We start from the raw sequence: 16,362 nt of genomic DNA, 5'->3' as shown, positions 1-16,362 counted from the left end.
GTTTGGTCTCTCTTCGGTCTCCTCTTTGGTCTCTGATTTCCTTTTTGTTTGTTTTCTTTTTCGGTCTTTGGTGTCTCTCTCGGTCTCTCCCTTGATATCTCCTTCCTTCTGCCTTATCTTCTCTCTGGTCTCTGTTATCCCTTTGGTCTCTTCCGGTCTATATTTCATTCAGCGTCTGGTGTCTCTGTGGTCTCGCGGTCTCTCCTCTCTCTTATTCCTTCTCTCAGTCTCTCTTACCACCTCTGGTCTCTTTCGGTCTTTCCTTGAAGTCTCAGTTCTTCCTTGGCCTCTTTCTTCCTCATCTGTCTTTGGTCTCTCTCTCGCTCTCTTCTGCTTTGTTTTCTTCTTCTTCTTCCTCTTCTTCTTCGTCTTCTTCTTCTTCTTCTTCTTCTTCTTCGTCTTCTTCTTCTTCTTCTTCTTCCTCTTCTTCCTCTTCTTCCTCTTCTTCCTCTTCTTCTTCTTCTTCTTCCTCTTCTTCTTCTTCTTCTTCTTCTTCTCCTATAGTCTGAAAATAGTATGAATATAAATGTTGCGTCCAGACGAATTAATAACATTCTAGTTTTAGGTAAGTTTAACCGACTTCAACCCCTTCAAACCGGCGACGTATTCTAGGTGGCATGGTTCATTTCGTTGCACCTCTTCCTTAGCGATTCATTTTGCATGTTAAAAGCTCATAATTTTCTTGTATGCCATATATAATTCTTTAATATCGACACAGAGTACATCAGTTATAATAATAATAGTAGTAGTAGTAGTAGTAGTAGTAGTAGTAATAATAATAATAATAATAATAATTCGCTATGGAAAAGGTGATACGAAATATGTGTACTTTTCTCTTGTAGTGAAGGGTTGGACGTTGTTGTTGTTGTTGTTGTTGTTGTTGTTCGTGTTTATGCTGCTGTTGTTGTTGTGGCTCCAGGTTCATCGAAATCATTAACCCAGTGGATTGCAGACTTAAATTGCTCTTGTCCTACACTCTACCATCCTCCGTTCATGGGACAGGGGATGTATTGAGGAACGTTCGTATAAGCAGACAACAGAGCCGGCCTGCATACGACTCTGCATTTTTTCCATAACACTTCTTCGTGACATCATACCCCTGCCACCACCTGAAGGCACCTTTCTCCAGCACTGAAAGATTTAATGACTGTACTGTATATAAACCCCTCCACTTCAGGACGCCTACCCTAAGCTGAATAAAACCGTCTGGAGGTAGAAGGAAAAATAATAAAATAAATCGTCGTATTCAAGACCGTGTACAGTGACGTAGGAGGTTTCGTAATGCATCCTTCTAAGCGATTCATTTTGTTTAGTCGGTAATAACTTCTTGGATGTTTGTGCCATTCCCCATCCCTGACGCTTTGGGTAGTATGGTCGGCTTATTGGCTTTTCAGTGCTCACACGTAACTTCTATCTATCTATCTATTGCCAGACGCCTCAATCCCGTTTGGGGTGGCCACAAACAAATCGCCTCCAAGTCGCCCTGTCCCCCGCCATTTCACTGCCCTGCTCCCAACTCACACCCCCCTCTCTTATATACCTCTCCACCCCATCCCTCCATAATAATAATAATAATAATAATAACTGGATGATGGATGGATGGATGGATAATGATAATGATAACGATGATGATGATGATGAAGATGGTAGTGATAATGTTGCTGTTGTTGTTGGTAGTGGTGGTAGTAGTAGTAGCAGTGGTAGTAGTAATAGTAGTAGTAGTAGTGGTAATGGTAGTAGTAGTAGTGGTGGTGGTGGTGGTAGTGGTGGTGGCAATATTAACAAGAGCAATCTGAGACTGCAAACCTCTGCCAAGGCTGAATTGCACGCATTATATGCGTTATTTATCGAGTCAGAAGCAAGAATGTTGAAAGTACCACTATCCAGTAGTGGTAAAGAATCCTTGAAAAAATTCCTAGAACCGGATGATGATCCGGATCACTAACAAAATCCAGTTAATTGTTCCTTGGGCCATACCCTACCCCTCCAAAATATAGCAGTAAAATCCGTTCACAAGTTTTTGAGTAATCCAGCTAACAGACGAACAGACAAACACCTGCAAAACAGAACCTCCTGGGCTGAGGTAATAACTAGGGGGGCGCTCAGTGGCGGGCATCTCTCCGACAAGGAGTTTCGCAAAAAGTGTTTTCCGGATCCAAAATCTGTAATACCATCAGGATCGGTCCAAAAAGTTTATCGATTGTTCCCTGGGACATGGGCCATCTACCCACCCGCTCCGGTCCAGATTTCTCTCTTGGATTTTGAGTAATCCTGTTAACAGACAAACAAATAAACAGGGGTGAAAACATACTTTCCTTGTCGGAGAGAATAATAATAATAAACTAAAACATTTACCGCACATCGTTTCAATATCGGCACAGTCTGCACCCTTAGCATGAGAATAACGGGGTGTAATGTGCAGAATAAATCGCTGTGGGAGAGATATTACGAAGTTTACGACACTCATATAGAATATAATAAAAGTAAATACATAGATAAATAATAAAGAACGGGACAGTTGGTGTTGTGGCCATTGACTCATGTGAACGTGAACGCGGTGGACTGCAGGCTTAAGTTACCCTACTTCAGCAGTCATACCATTAACCTTTGAGGCGATAGGGAGTGGGTTGGGGGACGTTTGTATAAACAGGCAGTGGAGCAGCCTTGTTATGTCGGTGCCACGACATGAAGGCGTCCCTCTCCATCACCAGTTCAGTATGTCCTCGCAATATGCTCATGATTCGTTCCAAAATATTACAACTTTTTGCACAACTGTGTGTGTGTTTTTTTTAAATCTTAACATGGCTAGATTTTCGGCCTTCTGTAGCTTCTTTTACGTAGCTCAGTGGCACAGACATCGCCAGTGCTACGACCATTCATCTTTTAACACTTCTTCGTGACTAGCACCACGTTTCAGTGCTAATCTCTTGTTACCATTCACCATTCACGATAGAGAGATGGCAGTTTTAGGTCAAGTTAGAGTGAAATTAGTATAGTTTTCGTCTTTCCGCAGCTTATTCCACGTAGTTCAGTGGCGGAAAACAGCAGTGCTATAATTCTACATTTCTTCCATCACACTTCTTCGTCACTGGTATAATATTCCAGTGTTATCTCATGCAACACATCAGCAATCGAGATGGTAAGTGTAGGATAAGTTAAGTGAAAAAAAAAAAGGACTCAAAATGGATATATGGCAGTTTAAGTCAATTTAGAGGGGAAAGACTATAAGAAAATGTTTTGAGAGAGTATTGGAAATCAGTTTTATTGCGGCAGCGAGATTTTATTGGTGATTTTTTCTTTTTTTCTCCCCCTTATTGTGGGTTTAGTCGAAAAAAAGAGCTCCAGAATGTGTCCTGTGGCGAAGATTTATTGTTTTTATTTCATTTTACGAGAGAGAGAGAGAGAGAGAGAGAGAGCGGGGGTGGGGGTAAACTCACCGTGATCTTTGAACGACGCCAAGAGAGTGGAGTAGGGCGAAGTGGAAGAGCGAGTGGAGTTGTGATGTTGACTGAACCACGTCTACCACAATACTGTACCACACACACACACCGTATGTTATATGCACTCATTGTTCACCCTTTTTATAACTCTCTCTCTCTCTCTCTCTCTCTCTCTGTGTTATATATATATATATATATATATATATATATATATATATATATATATATATATATATATATACTGTATACAGTATGTATATCGGTAGAGAGGTGGCCAGTTGTCCCAACGGATTCAGGTTCAAATCCCCGCTGGGGCAGGGACAGTGGCGTCACCAGGGGGGGGCTAGGGAGGCTTAGCCCCCCCAAATCAAGGACTCAGCCCCCCAAAAATTGCAGCCCCCCAAAATAATAATAATAAAAAATCACCAGCTTACATAGTATGCTTGCAGCTCGGCATTGACCCACCTAGCTTTCCCCCAACCCCCTACCGCCAATCCACTTTTATTCGTGCATCCATATTAGTTTAATATAATATTATTTATAGGTATATAATGTGATTAATTATTCACAGTTTACGTAAACCTATGACTCAAATCATAATAGTTATAATATATTAGTTTCCCATATACTTTTTCCAAGCTTGGTTTTCTTTGAAATATATTTATTGCACAAAGAATGCAAGATTGTATTACGTTTATTAGACTTATTATATATTTATAATATATAATATGGTATATATTAATCACGGAGCTTAAAAATTGGATTATGCAGTCTAAAATATCTGATCTATGCAATTTTTCACAAATTCGAATGTTCAGAGTGTCGGAACTCGGAATGTTTGTTTACATTGAGAAGCGTCTGTGAATTGTGGCTAAATCCTGTGTTGTTTTCGGCTTTATTTGAATGTATTGGTTTCAGTGGCTGTATAGACGTTACTACGTTCCGGTATATTGCTAGCCACGTCACTTTACCTGTTCATTTTTGTTTTTACGGATATGAGATCTAGCCTATACTCTATACAGAGTCAGCAGTACTAAGTTGGTTCAGTCGACACTCGACTGTCAGAACTGAATGTCATTTCCCTTTTATTGGCTATTCTACAATAACACATTTGCGGATATCAGCCAGCAGCCACTGAAATGATGAAAAGGTCATCTAAAAATCCTCAGGGACAGGGTGACATAAGGAAATTCTTTCGCACCTGCACCTCCAAAGATGACTCAGATGAGTGCCAAGAAAAAGTGGCTGTTATTGGGAATGAGGTGCCAGAAGCAACCCCAGATAACCCCAAAGCTGAACCCATTCAGACATGTGTAAGTAGCCCTATATCAAACTATTTCAGTAGTCATTTTATGAAGCTTAGGCCAGGATTTTTTTTTATTGATTTATTTTTAAATTGGCTAGGCCTAGGCTATTTCTCATTGTTGCAAATATATTATCCTAAACGTACAGAGTGGGAAAGTAGGCTAAAACTCTCTCTCTCTCTCTCTCTCTCTCTCTCTCTCTGTATATATATACCGATAATATATAATATATTTTCTCATTTTTTTTTTTTAGCCACCGCCCAGCACAAGTGATAACCTTGATTATACCTGCTGAAGAACCGGCACGAGATCTGTTTTATAATTTTTGTTTTGTTTTTTTTTGTGAATGGCTTTGTTTTTCCTATCACAGTACCGGTAATGGAAGATAAATCTTGGCAATTATATCTATATACATTGAATAAAGAGCTTCTTTGAATTATCAAATTTAATATGGTAAGACTAAGAAACCGTTATGATACCACATAATACTAGCAAGTGAAGAAAAACTATTATCTGCAATAAAGCTTTATACAGTTACCTTGTACACATTATATCATAAGGTGTACTGATACCTGGTATTAGGCCCATCAATATTCATGTGTCCTATAAGTTTCATATTAATAGCCTGTGAGACCTTATTTTACTTTTTCTTCATCTATAGGCCTCAAAAATGCCCCTAAAACTGCTCAATTTCCGAAAAAAAACTTTCCGGGAGGGCTTACAGCGCCCCCCCGTACCCCCCAGCTGCATAGGCTCGCTTCGCTCGCCTCCCCCTTCTACCTACACAAGGGCTACAGCCCCCCAAAAATCTGACCCCTGGTGACGCCACTGGGCAGAGAACAGTTGAACAGTTTAAGGATTTGAATTTCATTAAATCAGGCTTCACTAATCAACCAGAAGACTCGCCGACAAGTCGTAAAAATACCCCCGCTGATACCAGTACACAATCCTGTATGAGACAGCCCTAGCATGTATTCAATATGGACGGTGGGTGTTAGCGCCGAAGTGGTGACATGTAGAGGTGTATGGTATGTAGGAGGACTGCTGGGCCTTGATAGCAGGCTGTGAAGCCTATGCCCAGAGTCGGACACATAAACTATATATGTATAAATAGGTGAAGAGGTGTGAGAGGTGGTCAGCGAATGTACAGCGAGGTTGAATGATAAGGAAATGGAAAATGTGAGTACGTTTAAGTACTTGGGTAGTGTGATGAGTAAGGATGGAAGTTTGGAAGGTGAAGTGCTTGAAAGGGTACAACAAGGAAGAAAGGTTGCTGACTCCTTGAAGGCAGTGTCCAGTGATAAGAAACAATGAAGTGAGCATGGAAGTAAAAAAGTTATTACGTGACTGTTGTGATACCAACTCTGACGTATGGAAGTGAAGCTCGGACGTTGTTGGAGGGATATAAGTCAAGAGTGAGAACAGTGGAAATGAGTTTTTTGAGAGGAGCCTGTGGAGCCACATGAAGAGACAGACTGACGAATGAGGAGGTGAAGGAGCGTTGTGGCGTGGATGTGGATGTGATAGGAAGCATTAGGAGAAACATTGAGGTGGTTTGGCCATGTGGAGGGGATGGAGACTGAGAGACTGACGAGGAGAGTGTATGTGAGTGAGGTGGAGGGGAAGAGAGGGAGGGGAAGGCCAAGGATGAGATGGAGGGATGGAGTGGAGAGGTATATGAGAATGGTGAGTGTGAATTGGGAGCAGGGCAGTGAAATGGAAGGGGACAGGGTGACATGGAGGCGATTTGTTTGTGGCCACCCCGTGTAAGGGATTAAGGCGTCTGGCACCCTGACACCCTGTCCTCCTCTATCAGGCTGTCCTTTCCCCTTCTCCAACACAGATCTCCCTATCATACATGTATATCTCTCCACCCCATCCCTCCATCATTTCCTCGGCCTCTCTTCACCCCCCCCCTTCTTCTCCACCTCACTCCCATGCACTCTCCTAGTCAGTCTCTCATTCCTCCATCCTCTCCGCATTGGCTAAACCATCTCAAAATATACAGGGTGTCTCGGGAGGAAATGATAGATACGTGAATTCTAAGCAAGAAATAACATCTTAACATGGGTCCCATCCTAACCATTACGAGCCATAGATACTGTTGACCTTAGCGGTGAATTATGAGGGAGATCATTTTCGCCCAGAAGGTCATTGGTAATTGTAGCTCCGTGATGGTTAAGATTTGGACCCATGTTGATGTCGCATTTTTGCTAAGAATTCACTCTCCGCTCATCTCCGAAAGTGATGTCCTATAATAAGCTACTGAGAGCATTACTTAGTGACTAAAGAATCTACGTATCTCTTGTGTAGTTGCTGGAAACACTGAAGCATTGAGGGTAATAATGGGAAATGCTTGGGGGAGGTAGTTCTTCATAGGATCATAGGCGGTGAATTGCAAACTTCCTTGACTCCGAGTGCGTCAGGTGTTCAGAGAGATTAATTAAAGAACTGCGGTAATATTTTGCAGAGCTTAGTTGTGAGATCAATATGGTGTGCAAAATAACCACGACTGCATCCCTCTGTGGCCAAGACCTCAACACGTCACGTTATGTGGTCGCAGTAGCAGATAAGCACCTAACTGTGTGTGTGTGTGTGTGTGTGTGTGTGTGTGTGTGTGTGTGTGTGTGTGTGTGTGTGTTGGTCCGTAAATATTACATGGCCTGCTTATTGGGTCAAGCTCAACAACGGGCCGGTACCCACAAAATACACGCTAAATTGAATTATCGCTATTTACTCATAATTCGTGGGAAAATAATGTATCCTGATGCTTGCTTATACCTCAGCAAGTCAATAATCACAAAATAGAGTTCTAAATTATTGCTTTTGTTTTATTCAGCTGGTGGGAAGGCGAGGTAAAGAGGAATCAGCATGTTGAGTAACTTTATTTGTTATTTTCACCCATTCTCTACGTAAGTGTGGGAATTTATGATAGTTCAAGGACGATACTTAACGTGAAGATAATTTACACACACACACACACACACACACACACACACACACACACACACACTAATTCTCTCTCTCTCTCTCTTCACCAATTACGTCACAAACCATCGACTCAACCCCAGCAAATCAACCGCACACAGAACGTCAATCCCAGAACAAAAGAAAACGTGTTCTGATGCCATATATTTCACTTGGTCATACCCTCGCGTCCACAATCCAAGGTGATCTAAATATAAAACACTCCTGCGCTCCCCTAGGTGATTTCTTGTGTTTTATGGGGACGGCTAAAGTCAATGTTATCAGTGTCCACCCTGCATCATTTATTCGTTTCCTGCTAGTACATCCACACCCACGCCCACACCAGGAGACTGAGCCTGAAAACACCTAAAAGACCGCTATGTGAGTTAGTAGTAGAGCGCTATTTATGCACCACCCTATATGTCAAGAATGTAGAGGGATAGGACTTTTTTTTTCCTAAGTGGTATAGGCGGCTTCGTAGCACCCCTCGATCAGCTATTTATTTTACATATTTCACCCTAACCAGCCCTTGTAATTTAACTCGTTGAATATTGACAGAGTTTCCCTCAATAACATACTCGTACAAGAGGATGTGTGGTACGGTATGCAGGATGACATAGGAAACATCGTAGCACCACTTCCTTTGTGAATTATATCCATACGGCACCTTAACATTCTCCTTTGTGCTATTTATTTCTCCCTGATGTTGATATAGTTTGTATCGATAACGCTTGAGAAGATACTAAAGCGTAATGTGCAAAATAAATCGTTAAGGAATAGGTGTTACGAATTATCCGAAGCCACTTACAATACGACCTATAGACCAAGAGCAGAGAACTATATGGGTGAGTCTGTGGGGGGGGGGGAGCAGGCGGGATGGATTGGGGTGGCGGAGAGTAGGCATAAAAGTGTGGTGGTTGATAGAGGGAATTTTAGTGTCGTATTATGTAACTGGGGACGCGAAAGTGTGGACGAGCCTTTAGTTTTAGACGATAATTAATACCGAAGTTAGAGGAGGTTATGTATTCACTCATATTTACCAAAATTATATGGAAACTTCGTATGCTGAAATGTTGACAGTAAAGAAAGACCTAGAAACAAGAGTCGAAGAAAACAAAAACACTAAAAAGGAAGTGAAAAAATCCAGAACAACCCAAAATTGGTCAAAGATTCAGCAGATATCAACAAATCTATAGTAATCACTGGTATATATGTGGAAGAAATTAAAAAAACAAGATGTCAAAAAAAAAAAAAAATCGGGTTTCAGTTCAGTATGATGGATAGGTGGGCAGAGCATCAAGGAGGAGTTTAATAGATTTTCAGATGAATCAGGATCAGGTTGCAGGAAATCATAAATTGTATTGGTGTTGGAGGAGGTATATGCCCCTTGAGTTCTTTCTACTTGAAGCATGTGACGGTGGTAGAACACGGGTGACATTTCCATAACTTTGCTGCCTACGGTGTAATGGACCATGCAGGTTGCTCACGTCACGCTGTTGCACCTGTTCAATGAATGATGGTCAGAAATGAGGGGTTTGCTTCCACCTCCACGCAAGTACTGTGAATAATATGGCCACTACACCAAGAACAAGGAGGTGGAGTGTACATAAGCCAGCCCCAAGTACGGTCACTCCAGGTTATGCTCTGTTTGTTTCCGATACTGAGTGGGGATGTACAGTAGGTAGGTGTGTGTGGGTGGGTGGGGGCGTGAGAGGTTTGGTTGAGGGTATTGTTGTGGGTGTTGGTGTGGGTGAAGGTATAAGTGTGGGTACTGGTATGGGTGGGGAAGGTGTGCATGTGGGTTAGTGTGTGGGTGTGAGTGAGAGCGTGAATGAGGGTATGGGTGAGAATAAGAGGGTGTGTAAGGGCGAGAGTCAGAGGTAAAAGGAATACAAAGGAAATCATGTTACAGAGGAGGGTATGACTACGGTATCCAATATTCGAGTGGGAGATGGCAAAACAAGAAAGCCTCCCACCAACCAGTCACTCTAAACCAAGCCGGCAGGAAAAAGTAAGAAGGATCACCATGCAGTACTGAAAAACTGTCATGGAAATTTCATAGGAAAAGGTAAATGAGGCATATTTTTTTTACAGTATCACCATCTGTAAGCGAGTTGTCAGTTTTTGAAAGATGTAATAATTTTTCAAACAATTATATACTCTCAGTAAATATCTGTATTATATAAAGCAATCTCTTATGGAAATGAAAAACATAAAAGCAGCTATACTGAACTTTGTGGCATTCGACATGTAATATTCATCCAATTTATTTCCATTAATGTCAAGTCTTTGTATACGTTGCATTAGCCAGTTTTCGAGGCACCTGACCATGTTGCTATTAAAACATTAACATCCGATTAGAGGCTTTCTGAAACTAAGGGATGAAGTTGCGGGTGCGTGTGAGTATATCAGAATTATTAACACTTGGAGAATTTTTAAGTCGCCAAGCAATCTATTGCCTAGTGGCTATTGATTTATCAAATCTCTCTCTCTCTCTCTCTCTCTCTCTCTCTCTCTCTCTCTCTCTCTCTCTCTCTCTCTCTCTCTCTCTCTCTCTCTCTCTCTCTATACCTGCCCACCAATTTATCAGTTTCTGCTTCTGTGTGTTTCTGTGTCTGCATGTATCAGTCAATATCTGTTTGTACCGGTGTCTGTCGATTTATCTTATACCAACCACTACATCTTAAGCAGCACTCCCCCACCCACGCTCTTTGCATCTATTGCCCCCCCCCTTCTCCCCCAGACGTCCTTTTCAATATACTCCAGAACACTAAGGGTCATTAAAGAAAAGAAAAAAAAGCTATACTCGAAACAATGCTGAATTCGATCATGTTATTTACCACGAAAAAAACTGTAGGAAGTACAGTAACAAATCATTTGAAACAAGCAGTGTACAATGGCTATTAAGAAAGTCAAAAAATTAATGGGAAACAGGTAACTCATTCGAATATAAATCAGACAAGAAGCAGTGCCAAGGCACATCAGACCCGTCCCCGGCAGTCATAATAGTGCTGACGTTTAAACACAACAGGATATCTAGTCAAAGATGCCACATCAAATTTGGAGTAAATCGGGTGAATATTGACGATTTTATGCCCATTTGAAATTTTAGGCCATAGGCTTACCCACCTGACACCCCCCCCCATACCGATAACCGGGGGGTGACCCCACTGATGTAGGCTACTGAGGCATGTTATAGGATGTAGATTTGAAAGATGCACCTTTAGGTTTTGATTTCATGTCGATATGACGAATTTCAAAGGAGTAATGGTGGGAAAAAAAAAATCTGAACTTTTTTTTTTTTTTTTTTTTACATTTTTGGGACCTACAGCCTGGACTATGGCCCAGTTTGGCCCAAAATTAAATAAGGTGATCAGATCATAGCCCATCATCCCTGTAATTTTAGTCAAAATCGCACCAGTAGTTTTCGCAAAAAGTTGTTAAGTCACAGACAAACCGAGTGAAAATAATGCCCGTCCCCGAGCTGCTCCAGGGAGGGGACGGGTAAAAGAATCATCCCACCCTTACATAATTCTCTGGTACACCTACACTTGGAGTATCGTGTTCAGGCCTGAATACCTTGTTATAAAAAGAGTGTGGAGCAGCTTGAGTACAGTGAAAAATGACAGGAATGGTATCTTGACTGAGAAATAAAACATACGAGGAACCTTTACAAGCCCTGGATCTGCCTACTTTAAGGCTACAGGGAGATTTTAATGCAATTATACAAAATCTTCAAAGGGCGTGATAATATGGCAGTCGAATAATTGCATACAGTATGTGGGCCCAATTATACTAGAGGAAATGGTCGTAGTGCTATTGGCAAACGTTTCCAGTCACACGAAGTTGAACGTTTCTTCTTCAGCAGCGTTGTGAATATATGGAGTAAATTGCCCTCCAGTGTGGTAAAGTGATAGTATACCAACATTTGAAAATGAATTTGATAAGTATTAGGCTTTTAATCCCCCGCTCATCATGGTCGCTGCTGAATGATACTTTTTGGACATATAGTGTTTTCTACGTTATAAAGCATAGAGAACACACCTACAGAATAATACAGATATGTAGATATGTCAGTATTAATTTGACGTTACTTTCCCTCTCACGTACGATAATGTAGAATGTTTTCCATGTCATCTTGTCCGATGAAATTTTCGTGTCAGTTTTTTGAGGCTGCATAGTGATCCTTCTCACTATTTCCTGCCTGGTTCGGTTGGAGGGTTTGGTGGGTGGGGAAGCCTTCCTACTTTATTATCCTTGGTTTATTCATATAATACTTATGTTAGTCATAACTTACTCTATAAAACGTCCTCGAAAAGATCAATAGGTCTGTTGATGCTTGCTCTGCTTTATATATATTCTTTGGTACTCGTTTGTATTCTGATGCTTTCTTATCTCGTAGCACCCTCTCTTCAGCTATTTGTTCTGCACATTACATGTCAATTTCCTCTCATGTGTTGTTGATATAATTAGTGTTGATGGTTGCACGATATAAATAGCATGCAAAAGAATGTTAAGATGCAATAAATAAAATAAATCGCAGAGAAATAGGTGCCACGAAGCTTCCTATGCCGCCTAGAACACAACACTTCCATCTCCTCCTTTATATCCTTGATGCAAAGTATGTGAATATTGAAACGATACCAATAACATACTTTAGAACGTTAATGTGAAAGAGACAAAGTAAATCGCTAACAGAAAGGTGCCGCGAAACCCCCTGTGCTACGACGAACAGGACCGAAAAATCTTTAGTAATGCAGGTCATAAAGCCTTAAAGAGAAATGGTTGGAAATCTTGTAAATGCTTTAAGGTTTTGGGTCGTATGTACATGATGGATGGGAAATGCTTGTGGCCGTCTGCAGTTCATGTATTACACCCTGGGTCATACACCAGTGAAGTGCGGTTTGTGGACGCGTGACGAGCGAGCGAGCGCCATGCCATCACAAAATCCCTTTGATATATTATTTCGTCTTGATGGTAGCTGAACAGTGAAAAATGTACTGGAACGAAAAACATTCTCTCTCTCTCTCTCTCTCTCTCTCTCTCTCTCTCTCTCTCTCTCTCTCTATCTATATATATATATATATATATATATATATATATATATATATGTGTGTGTGTGTGTGTGTGTGTGTGCATATGTTTGGATATATGCATGTGTGCACATTTGCATGCATGTATGAATGCATGATTACATACCTTTATGTACCGTATGTATACAGTATATCGATACATCGAGCCCTGATAATCGTTTTTATCGAAGCTGAATATGCAGCCACTGGGCTCTACCACTCGACAGCCCGAGTCCAGTCCAGGCTGATGCCCTCTGAGATGGTGCTTTGGCCGACACCTGTAGCTTGTAGTTCAGTGAAATGTGGGTGGGAGGGTTGGCAGGATTTTATGTTTATTTATCGGTCAGCGTGTGCAGGTGTGTGTGTGCGTGTGTGTGTGTGTGTGTGAGAGAGAGAGAGAGAGAGAGAGAGAGAGAGAGAGAGAGTGGGTGAGAGAGAGCTGGGGTGTATATCCTCTGAGGTGGAGTTCCTTTGCCCACTTTTATGCTCCTGCAACAGCCACACAGGCAGCAGAGAATTGAGGGAGCAGGAATTCTTGAATAATATAGCGTCATGGGGTTACAGGGCCATGCTGAAGATTAGGAGTCGTCATGCGTATCCTGAACCAGTCTAAGGAACAGCTCTTTATTCGACATGTAAAAAATTTATGAATGAGTCAATACTGGTGTTGCAGAAAATACCTGTTAGAGAGAGAGAGAGAGAGAGAGAGAGAGAGAGAGAGAGAAAGAGTATGAACGTGTGAACAAAAATGAGAGAGAGAGAGAGAGAGAGAGAGAGAGAGAGAGAGAGAGACCTCCTGCAACAGCTCATACACTTTTGATTTTATCCCTAAACCTCATTCTTGGTCTCCTTCTTCTCCTCCTCCTTCAGCCATCATATTCGTGCGATTGGGAAATACGTATTGATTGCGAATCGTGAAATTCGGTGCATACTCTCTCTCTCTCTCTCTCTCTCTCTCTCTCTCTCTCTCTCTCTCTCTCTCTCTCTCTCTCTCTCTCTCTCTCGTTCATTTTAGTAATCACATGTGTTCAGTAAAAATGCATAATTGACAAAAAATTATATTAATTGTATGTATAGAAATTAATAATAAGGAAGAATTGCAGTGTTAACCCATTCTTGAACGACACAGCTCTAGCAGTTTTTTCGCGGAACAGCGAACGATTTATTTTTTTATTATTAATATTGTTTTTCAACTGTGTGAGTCATAGGAGCCTGACTCTAAAGTGCCAGAGGTCGAGAAAATTTGATTGGAAGGAAAATATGCTATAACCTCTCTCTCTCTCTCTCTCTCTCTCTCTCTCTCTCTCTCTCTCTCTCTCTCTCTCTCTCCTTTTTTTTTTTTTGATAGGCAGGTGTAGTCGTTTGGGGGGATATATTTAACTAGTAACCAAGGAGACTCATTTTTACCGCATAACTAATGCTTGTCGAATTTCATGTAACCACGGCATAATATTAAAGTCAAGAGGGTCAGATGAATACAAGCTGACTTTAGTGAGCCTCTCTGGGTCATATTTTAGATGGCATAGGAGACTTCGTAGCAACTCTTCCATAGCGATTTATAACTGCACCTTAACACTCTTCTGTGTTATTTATATTGTATTGAAAACGTAGTACGCATTAATGATGCTGAAGTGCAGTGTACAAATTAAATCACTAAGGAAGAGATGTTAAGAAATTTTGAGCCACCAGTTACGACCCTTAACCTCATTAATCCGGTGACGTGTTTTATTATTGATCTTGTTGTCTCCAGGCGATTTTCTTCAACTTAAGAAGGCCCTCAAGCAGTGAAGGGGTTAGGAAAGCTATATCTGTGTCCTCCAGTCCGAAAAATCTCCCATGCTCAGTAAAATTGTTTGAAGGTAGCAAGAATGAGCTAAGAATATTACAAAACTGCGCCTCCACACTCAACACACGAGGCTATGAATTGCAGTGGGAAGAAAACGTATAATACACTAGTCACCCCTAAAACGTTTTCTGTGATGCTCTCGATTTCTATGACAGCGCACTGTATTATTCCGTACTTTAGAAACATCCCCCATGGAGAAATTCTGCGCCCTGACTACTCCCAAAGAGCTGTGGAGTGAAATAATAATAATAATATATAAACCATTGTAATGAAGGGGTCCGTGAGCCAAGATCTGGGTTCTTGAAACAGAAATTTTATCAGGAGCAGGAGAACCCTAGGGGACAACACAGTGACGCTATCTAGGTGTTTGCAGAGTGAGTTTGTGCATTCCAGTCCTCATCTTCCCCCGCTCCTCTCTCTCTCTCTCTCTCTCTCTCTCTCTCTCTCTCTCTCTCTCTCTCTCTCATCCTTCCACTTCTTCTCCATCTCAACTCTTTCTTTCCTCTTCCACCCCACCCTCATCCCTCGCTCTCCTCATCCCCTAAAATTTGTTCTTCCTCTCTCTCACATCTCTCCATCCCTCTTCTCATGTCTCCTTCCTCCACTTTTTTTTTTTCCTCCTCTCTCCATTTTTCGTTTCCTCTGTGTCTCTCTAACTCTCTTCCCTCATTCTTCTTGCCTTTTCTTCCTCATCATGATGACAATGATAATGATTTGGCAGTGACGATGATGATGACTAATTACAGCAGTGATGATGATGACTAATTGCAGTGTTGATGATGGTAATAATGATGATGATGATGAGGAGGATGATGGTAGTGATAACATTAATAAAACTTTCAGTAGAAATAAAAACAGTATTAGTACAAACCAGAACATCGTAAAATTATCCAAGGACAATTTTGATAAAAACTTCCAACAGCCATTGTCTGCTAGAAGCCAAACTATAAAGGTATTTTGGGGTCAAGGTCACTGGTCATGTGCATGTCGCCTTAAGTCATCACAGTCTATAAGTCCACCAAGTTTAGTGGCTCTAACTTTAAGCCTTCATGGAAACTTAGGTGGCATCCGGAATATTCAGAAAAGCCCCAATTATTAACCCCAGGCAAGGTCATGGTCACTTATCTTGTGCAAGTCACCTTAGGTAGTCTGTAACTCCACCAAGTTTTGTGTCTCTAGCTTTAATCTTTCATGGAAAATTAGGCGACATCTGGAGTATCTGGAAATGTCCCAATTTTTTTTACCACAAGCGATCTCAGAGATTAATACACCGATTCGAACCATACCAACTTTCAGCCTCCCTCGGCCTTAAAGCTGTTTTAAAGTAAAATTTCAGCCTCCCAGCTTAAGCGGTTCTTGAGACAGCTTGGCTGACTCAGTTTTTTGTGTTCCGGATGGTATCTGTAGATCCGGTAGATGGATTGCCGCCATATATATTTGGTTAAAAGAAGCATACAGCTGTCCGACTAAACAGCTGACTGCGTTTGAAAACTGTAGGCCAAATAGCCTTTGAATTATCGCAGTTTTAAAATAAGCAAGCAACGTTGGGTCTGGTTAGTACTTGGATGGGTGACCGCCTGGGAACACCAGATGCTGTTGGCATCCCTACGTGTCAAGTGGGGTTGGTGGAGGATTAGTGCCCCTCCCTGTAAAACAATTAACTCTAAGCCCTTGGCCACCCCGTTTGGGATAAATGGCGTTTGGCAATTAATGAATGAATTATTATTATTATT

This window comes from Coenobita brevimanus, chromosome 63 (assembly GCF_032717465.1).
Source record: "Coenobita brevimanus isolate Jiangsu-jjx chromosome 63, ASM3271746v2, whole genome shotgun sequence".
NCBI classification, from domain to species: domain Eukaryota; kingdom Metazoa; phylum Arthropoda; class Malacostraca; order Decapoda; family Coenobitidae; genus Coenobita; species Coenobita brevimanus.
Note: the sequence above shows the minus strand (reverse complement) of the source record.